This window comes from Lissotriton helveticus, chromosome 7, assembly GCF_964261635.1.
Source record: "Lissotriton helveticus chromosome 7, aLisHel1.1, whole genome shotgun sequence".
Taxonomy (NCBI): Eukaryota; Metazoa; Chordata; class Amphibia; order Caudata; family Salamandridae; genus Lissotriton; species Lissotriton helveticus.
In genome coordinates this window covers 393639945-393649673 of record NC_136068.1, presented here as the reverse complement: position 1 = coordinate 393649673, position 9729 = coordinate 393639945, and positions in this window count along the sequence as shown.

Sequence of the window (9729 nt, the reverse complement as noted above, 5' to 3'; positions counted from 1 at the left end):
TCGACCTCCGTCGCTGGTGGATATATCCTGAACTTAATCCTGACCTCCCGCCAGACTCCAGTGTGTCCGAATCGTCACTGAGTCCAGGAACGCAATCCTGGAGTCTTTATCACCTTTTTTGACGAAGTTACACCGTCTGTCATTTTCGGGCCTTCTCCAGACTGTAAGCCGGGGCCTCGAGTACTGACCCAGCCGGGTTTCAGTTGAACAACATCGGCCGCGGGTACCTGGCAGGGTCCGGTCTCATTGGAGTGACACGAATTCTCGATCCTGGTGGTTGTCTCGAGTCCCTGCGTATATTCGCTAGACAGCGACGAGACGTGGATGCCGCGGTGAGTGGGGGTCCGGTTCCTGGGACCCTGCTGCAGCCCTCGGGGTCTGCGGGGGGGCCCCCCGCTCTCGGCAGCGGTGTAAAGAGCGCACAGCCTGACAGTCGCCAGTCGACTTCGCCCACCCCAATCCAGTTGGTTTCCCCGGAGTAGCCGGCCTCCGGGGTAGATGACCTGCTTTGTCATCGATTAAGCGGAGATGGATCGGACGGCGTGTGGACCGACACTGGGGACCGTCATGGCCGCCATCGGGGCTCTTCACTGGCAAATGGAGGCTGCTCTCCACAACCTAACCGTACGCATCGAGACTGTTTGTTCGAGACCGGACCCTAGCCCAGAGTCAGACCCGCACCATATGGTGACCCCCGCAAAGTTTGATTTTATCCGGGAGGAGAACCCCGAGCATCGTTCTAATCTGACGCCTATTATATCTGCGCAACTACAGCGGCCCGCGACTGGAGCCCCTGACCAGCCAGCAACCTCGGCAAAGTCATCACCCTCACAGGACTTATTTCTTTCTTCGTTTCTGGAGACCTCCATCGGTATTCATTGGATTGACTTTCGTATCCCTGATAGACTTCGAGACTTGACTCTTCTGACCCTTTCATGCTATATTGATCTTCTCCCCTTTCTACAACGTTTTGACTCTTTTGCTATTGTGCTGGTCCTATCGGAGAGGGTTTGTGTGATGGATCGTAGAGGCCAGGGTTGAACTTGACTGTTTTAATTCTGTACAGAGGCTTCCTTTGACACTGCTGGGTGGTATCGGTGGGAGTGAGGGCCATATGGGATTCTGCTTTTTTGGCTTTGGTGTACTGACTGTGTTCGACAATGGGATTTGCTGCCTCTGCTATGTCTGGGGCTGGGCGGGATGGTATTTTCTCTCCTGGTGATTTCTCTATCAGTTTGCCTATAAGTCTGCTTTACCTCTCTTAGTACCATGGTGGGGAACATCTGTTCGCGGCGGGGGGGAGGGGAGTCCGGGAGCCCGCATTGGGTCGTAAGATATTCCTCCTCCGTCTTTTCCCTTCCTTGGGGTGTAGTTTAGGGGGCGACAGGCACGCTGCTAGTGGGGTTAGGTCGTAGCCATCCGCAGGGGTGCAGGGTGGGGGGTTGTGTTTTTTTGTTTTTTCTTTTCCTTTCTTTTGTTCTATGACCTATCTTTTCCCTTTTCCCCTCTCCACAAGAGATGTGGCATATTCTCCTGAGCCTGTTGTTATGCATATTCGGGTGTCGAGTGTCTAATTTTATATCCTGTATCCTTGGTGGGCAGATTCTGATAATGTTTGCTTATGATTATTTGTCTTGTATTGTTTTGACCCAGCTCCGGCTGGTATTGATACTTTCCAGAGGCCTACAATTGGATTGTATTTCTTCATTTCATCTGCCCGTTCGCCACTGTAATATGTTGTACCAACGACACCCGAAATGTACATTTCTACTCCTGTGTTATAATTAATAAAAATATATATAAAAAATTTTTTTTTGCATTGAGGGCTGTTGAGGGGGCTACTGAAAGTTTTAGGCTGTGCAAGATTTTCCTAGATGTAGAGATAGAAAGCATTGAGTAGAGGGTTTTTATCCATTGGGCTCTTTTATTTGTGTAGAATATGAGATCATTAGTTAAGACCCCTTTAGATGCGCAGAAGTATTGGTTGAATATAAGTGTTTCTGGGTGCTGTTTGAGAACTCGGTGTTTGGGGGCTTTGGTAGCTTTTTTGTTAGATTAGGTGGGTAATTGATTTAATGGACTTTGCAGACGTCTAAATTTAGGATGTTGTCAGGTGAGAAGTATGGTGCTTGGTCCATGACTAATGGCTATGAAAGGCCTGCAGTCGCGAGGTGGAGGGCGCTGTGCATAAGCACCAATGCGATGCAGGCATGCTCTGGCTGCTCAACAGGAGCTGTCCGGACCCTGTGTGACCCTCACCAGAAGCGGACGACCGGGGGGTTCGTCTGGATGTAGAGGCGTCTGCCCGGCATAGGGAGTGACTCAACATCGATTCTTGATGCCTCTGCTAAGGCAAATATTGTTACAGCGTTTTGCTTCTTGACTGCGAGCCTGGGTGGCAACGTAAAAAAATGGGATATTCGATGATTACGGATCCCGACCCTGGGAGCTACCTGGGAAATGCTGCTTCCCTTTTAGCACGTTGCACTTGGTGCCTTCATTGTACTATATCAGCAAGACATTATATTAGCATTTATCAGCATACAACAGGGTATGCAGTGTTAACAGATTCTTGGTAGGCTCATCTTGGATTGGTGGCCGCCATTTTATGTGTAGGGCATAGTCATAATCAAGATCTCAGTTCGCTATCAGAGTAAAGTCCTCAGCGGCAAGAAGAAAAAATGCTGGAAGCTCCAAAGTGTAATATTAGCTCCTGAGTCCAGAGAATATTCATGAAATATTGGCGTTTGAGCAGTGGACCTGGCACAGAGAGAATAAACAATCGTGATCGTTTGTAGGGTGGCCGCCATCTTAAGGTCAGGCAAAAAATAGTGGGTAAGTATGCAATGGTTAAATTTTTTTATATATAAGCCAATAATAATATGTATTTGATGGTGGTACATGTACCTTTTAAGATGTCTTTGCTGTCTGCAGATTAGAGCTTTTGATTTTTTTTTATCAGGATGTACAGGTGGGGGCTCCGTTTCCTACCCGCGCTACTGCTGACATCTTGTATTGCAAGGGTTCAGAACAGAGTTGATTAATCAGTGTCGGGGAGTAAGCGGGCTTGCTGTCAGTATGAATATCTTTCAAGGCACCGCAGTCGTCTTCAGAGATGGTAGTATGGATAGAGTCGTATCCGGTTACTTAAGCAAGAGATCTAAACTTAGATATGAGTACCCTATAACACTTCCAAAGATAAGGGGAAGTTAGCAATGTAATAACTCTCACTGTATTACTTGACTAAGTAATCTTTTAAGAAACTTGGGGGGGCGAGCCCCCGTTTACTTGATGTGATCTGAGCTGCTGTGTTTTCCCCCTTATGTAACACAGAACTGTCATTCGCAAGTCCACTTTCTGACCTTGCTTCACTGTTGTTTTCGTGTTTCTCCCCATTAGGTCAAGCCACTAATGTTTCAACACTCACCCCAGATTCCATTTTCTACCATCATGTGTCTTGACAACATTGTGAAAGAGCTTAATGATTTTCATGGGCTCAGTACATTTTGACCATTGTTTGTTGCCAGTTGGAGCTTTCACTCTTACCCAATCACCCACTTCAAACTCGATAACTTTGCTGTTATACACTTTGTCAAATCTCTCTTTGTGGGCTGCATGTAACTTCAACTCCTTTTTCCTCCACTATTGGCCTACGTCAATCCCCACTCAACCTTTGTGCTACTTCATTCACCCAGTTACCAGTCTAGAATTGGGCTTCCTACTTTTTAACAACTCAAAGGGAGTCATACCTGTTGACTGATGAGCAGTGAAGTGATAAGCCTCTATTCACCTCCAAACCTCATCTTTCCACCTCAACCCATTTGATCTTGCCAGCTGAATGCACTCTTTGAGTATTTTGTTAAATCTTTCTACTGCCTCATTCGTCTCTGGGTGATACAGGGCACTACGTTTGTGAGTCATTACACTGCATATATTTCTTCATTTCTCAGGGGCAAAACTGAACACCATTGTCTCTTAAAAGAGTGTGGGATATTCCCTCTTGTAAAAAAAAACCCTACCAGGATGTTTATAAATGAGATCAAGCTGATGTCATATACAAATTTGAATGTATGGGGAAATTCTTTATCCCGTCAGTGGCACAATGATATCCATTGCGGCATCCATTGCGCCACCCATCCAGGGACTTTAAGGTAGGGTGCAACATGGTTGGAGTGTGCAATTTTGCTACCTTATCACTGGTGGAGAAAGCTATGCAATTCCTTATCTCTCGCTCAACCAGTACATCCATCCCAGAGCATCAAAAGCCCAACCTTCACATTTGCTTGGTTTTTGGGATCCCCAGATGACCTTCGTGTGCTATGTCAATTGTTGTTTTCCTAAGGGTTTAGGGAGGTATCAATTTTGTCCCTCTGAAAATGCATCCATCTATTTCTGATAATTCTTCTCTGACCATCCAATATGGCCTTAGCCACTCTTTGTTCTTTTCTACACCAACCCCACCCCTGTATTAACAAATCTCATACTTTACTTAGAATGGGATCTGTTTCTAACTCTTTTTTCCAATTGATTCCTCACTCACCCCTTTGGTGATCACACATGTTGTAGGAAATGTAAAATATAATCACACACCAGAGAATGTAAACATGAGAGCATAATGCAACAACAAACATAAACAGAAAATACACAGCTGTACCTGGTAAAAAACAGTTTAGGTCCACATCTTGCGTTGACAAGAGTAAAGTGAAAAGTTCACTTGTGGACTCAATGGGATAAGTCACTTGAAAGGGTTTCAGTTAAAGGTTAACAAATGTTCAGCAAGCATGAAATTATTTATGGATTTAGCACACGAGATCACCGGCATGTAGTCCGTGCTCCAAACAGATCGTAACCTGATTAGACAATGGATGCAGGAAATTAAATTAGCTTAGGACACACGGAGGTCATAGGCACACAATGGTAAAAGCACACACTCCACTTAAATTACATTTACAGCGAATTCTCATGCCTTCACCTGCGGAAGAATTCTTTGTTTGTTAAGCACTGTTGTAAGTGCAGTAAATAATGTGTAGAAGATTAGGTCAGAGTTTGGGGTTAGGAGCACATAGGTCTTTGAGTGATTTTCCGTCTTTAATCTATAACCTGTGACGCAGCGCGGCTTTCAAACAACCCTCATAACCATCTCACTAACCCAGGAGTAACTTATTTTACTCGTCGGTGGGGCCCATAGCACCGTGAGTCAGACACTACACACAAGACCACGCTGCCCCATAATCAGTGAAAAGTAGACGAGCTGCTGGATAAGCGGGGTACCTTATTAACCTAGACACTAATTTTATACATTATATACATTGAAACTTCAAATACTCTACTGCCATAAGGAATAAACATCAATGTACTCCGCTATTTGGTCGATGGACCAACTTGTAGGAATCAGTTGATGGCGATTAAGTCCAGCTCAATCACAATATTCCCATAACTTCCTAACATTAATTGTCATGACTTTTTATTCTAAAAAACATTTTAGCTAGATTCTAAAGGAAAGAAGTTTTTATTTTGCAAAATCTTATTAGACAAGCACATTCTAAAACATTATTTAATACATTTTAAGCAATGAAAATTTAAAACAAATACGCATTACCAATTTTTCATAGGTGATGACAAAGCTGCATAGAACAGGTTCCCAAGCTGACTGCCTTTTTAACCTCCTCGAAGTCTCCCTCCCGACATAGAATCTCCGCAACAGATCTCGTTTCTTTTCTCCATCAAAAAGTTAAAGTCCAAAATATTTCAAAGTCTCTTGCACCATAAAAATTGTTCAAACTGACCGCATGTCGTGGTGCGAAAATAAAATCCACTGAACCAACCTAACCCTCATTTGCACAGGCTCTTTTATACCTTTTTCAATAACTATCTAAACCCAAATTGAAACTTTTAGGGTCCACACTCATTTCTCATTGGTCCATTAGAGGGGTGGTGATGATCACCTCATGTCCTCCTTGCTTAAACCATTTAATGAATTTGCAGAGTCATATCAACGTTTTCTCATGACTTAATGTTCACATTTGTACTTGTCTTTCATTTCTTGTATCCATTCCAAACATTCAAGTTTCAAAACTTCTTCCTTTCCCAGATTTCTAAATGCAGGCAACTCTAGCACAACTCCCGTTCATAGGCCAGGCTGACCTTGACATCTCTTGCTCTGGGCATAGGCCATACACTGGTGAGTTGGCACTTCATTTGCGCATGTGTGGGGCCCATCTTTGAATTTCATTTCCACCATCGCTTTTAAACAGCCACTTTCAGACTAGGCCGCGCAGGCCACAATGAGAACTAATATGAAAAACAACATAACAGAAATTAGATATAGTAATTAAGCCCTTCTGTTTACCTCCCACCATTCTAATTTTCCCTGTTAGGTATTACCTAGCAAAGCAAACATATATGCAATCTTTTTACTTACCATCCAAATTTATTTGCCACAAAACACTTCTACCATAAGCACAAAATACATGCGTTTATTCAGTTATATCTACGTCATCATAGCTCTTATATTAGTTTGACTCATTGTTTTTATTAGTAAATTAGAGTTTTGCAAAACAGCAGGTAGTTTCCCACGTGTTGTGTCTAATTCAGGTGCATTTGGTTGATTAGTTTACATGCTTCACACAATTAGTATTATTACGGTTATGAGAGAATAACTTTACAAGGGGTACACAAAAAGGTACACAAAAATTGTTGTCTCTCCCCTGCTCCATCAACTCCCCCCTTTGGTGATTTTATCACCACAAAATCATCCCAACTAAATTTCTAAGAACATTTTTCAGGTTCTTTCTCTTTTGTCACAGCTTAAACATTAGTATCTTTCATATTTTGTCTTTTTGAGTTGTTATACACCTTTTCTTTATACTCTTCCAACTCAATTTCTCCCATTTCTCGTTCTCTCTGAATATTTTTCTTAATTTTTACTCTTGTTCGTTTTTCAGCTTGTCTTTTTCTAATACATATGCACACTAATCTTAATATTAATCCTATTAATATTACTATTGTTACTGGTATTAGTATCTTTACTACCAATGAACTACCTATTTCTGCAAACCATTTCTTTACAGCAGAAAAACTCTTACCAAGTTTCTCTAGAACACCATCAACCTCCAGAGGAGTATTTTCTTTATGTAATTCAGTTATATTATTAATGTATCTTTGTATGTTCTGACTTTTATCAGGTATGTAGGTACAACAGTGTTACACTTTCAGTACTCCACAAACTCCTCCTTCTTTTGCTAATAGAATATCAAGAGCAAGTCGATTTTGCATCACCATAGCTCTCATGGCAACCATTTAGGTATTTACCATTAAAAATCCTCCGGCAGTATTTGTTGATAAACGATCTACTATCGTTGGTAATTTTCGAATTTATTTGCATTAAATCATATACCCACTGCTGGTATCAATGCTCCAAAAATTTCACCTATTATCTCTGCAAAACTTTCCCTTCGTCTACGTGTTAATGGTTTACCTATCTCATGAGTTCCTTTAGTTCCTCTATCTACATGAAATATTTTTGGAAAGATCAGACCCAAATAACAAGTTCCATACCAGTGGTTCGGCAACTATCAGATATACGGCTCACTATTTGTATGGAAGGCAAAAACAAACTGCTATATTAGAGTTCCAGTCTTCTTTTTATTGATAAATGCACCCGAAATGAAAAGCAACAAAAACAGAGGATTTATGTATGGGGGCTGTTCCTTAGCTACCAAGTATCTTCCATATAGGAGAAGTCCGTTCTGGTACTCTATTTCTCCGTGGATTGCACTTCCGGTTCAAGGAGCAGCCCGAATGTGAATAAAGGAAAAGAGAAAAAAATAAACGTTGGGTTAGTGGTTTAGGAAGTAACTACTTCCATCTTTAGGGAATAGGAGTGAGGGAGGTTTGCACCACTAAACCATCACCTAAGTGGAGTTCATCGTGTCTTCTCCTCCCCTTTTATGTAGCCCTCCCTTTCCCGTGCCCGGTGAACCCTTGCCAGGTCGCCAGTAACTTAGCAAGCCACCCTCTTCCGAGAGGGTGGCTGGACAACGCGTGGTTCTGTTCTCCTCCCGCTTGGGGCTCCTCACGAGCAGCGACGATGCTGGAGGCGGCGGCCTTCCCAGCGGGAACTCCTGCAGTCTGCTCTGGCACTCAGGTTTACTTCTCCCTCTCGGTCCACGCCACAAACTCTTCTCGGGGATCTTCCGGTTCCGCGCTGTTTCTGAGGCTCGGCCCTCTTGTTGTGCTCGGCTGCTCCTCCAATAGGTCAGGATTGGGTGATGTCCCAGGCCACGCCTCTGCAGATTCATCTCGAGGATCTTTAAAGGGCTCCAGACCTGCCTGCACAGAGGAGTATACGACGTCTGTAAGTACTCTGTCCGTGTCATAGGGCAGTAATGTCTGCAGTTCTTTGTCGGACTCATGACAGCAACCTATAATAAGCTTTGATTCCACATATAAAATAAATCCCTGGAAATACAGGATCATTTCCACCTTTAAATCCCCATCCCCCCCCCATAATTATGTATGTGTCTTTACATTCACTTGCACCCACAAAATAGTTATCATACATAGTGTTATCTCTACGAATACACAATTTCCTATGTTGTGGCAAATCTAATCCTATTGCTACATTAGTATTACTCGTCTCATAATTTCCATCCTCAAAATTCCACGGTGGTGTTTTCAATTTATTTCCAGTTACTTTTCTTTGATACTTAATTCTCTTGTCCTCAACCATATCTAAAAATGCTTTCTCCTCCTTTCTCAATTTGCATGTTAAATTACATCTAAAAGCATATTCTAAAGTCAATTCTTTTGTTTCAAGGAAAAATTCACCAAAAACTTTACCAGGTTTCACTTTGTTCAATCCACGTGTTATAGAAAGTTTAGCAAAAGCATCATCTACATCTGAATAGTAATATTCTAATTTGCCTGTTTTATAAAATAAGCTGGTTAATACACTACAAGTTATTCCATACGTCAAAGCAAGGTGATGATATGTTACACCCTCTGATACAGACGCAGGTAATTGCATGCAAACATAGCAACCGCGGATATCCATAGTCTCCACATACTCATAAAGCAATCTTGTAAAAACATTCTCCGAGAAATCATTAATTGATCTATCACTATGAAGCTCAGTATTATCCACAATTTTTACATCATTCTTTAAATCATGTATCTGCTCACTCTTTGTGTTATTATGTTCTCCATACAAATGTGTAGAACTTGGTCTAAATCAAATAATTATTGCTAAAATTAACTATATGAGCATTAATAAATCTGTACAATAAAACCACATTCTACACAATTTATACAAAAAGCCACATTTAGATCTTTTATCACCAATTTCAGACATTATGAACCTCCTTTTTTTTCTTCAAATAATGTCTTTTTCACACTTAAGAAATATGTCCTTTGAGCAAACCGCTCTTTTAAATCTTTCTTTTCAGTTCTTCCTCTTTTTGTTTTGTCAACTTTCTTTAGTTCGACATTCTTTGGTTTTCCAGTACAATCATAGTTTATTTATAGTTACTTTTCACTTACAATGTTCACCTTGATTATCTTAGCTGCTCTCAACTTCCTCTATATCAGGCAGTGCAACATAAGTCCATTCAGGTGATTTATATTTCAGGTTTGGTCTCCTCACTCTTTTTGGCCTTTGCAAAAGTTCTTTATTCCTTTTTATTTGATCCCCTTGACTGGTTATTTCATTCACTTGTTCCTCTTGGTTTT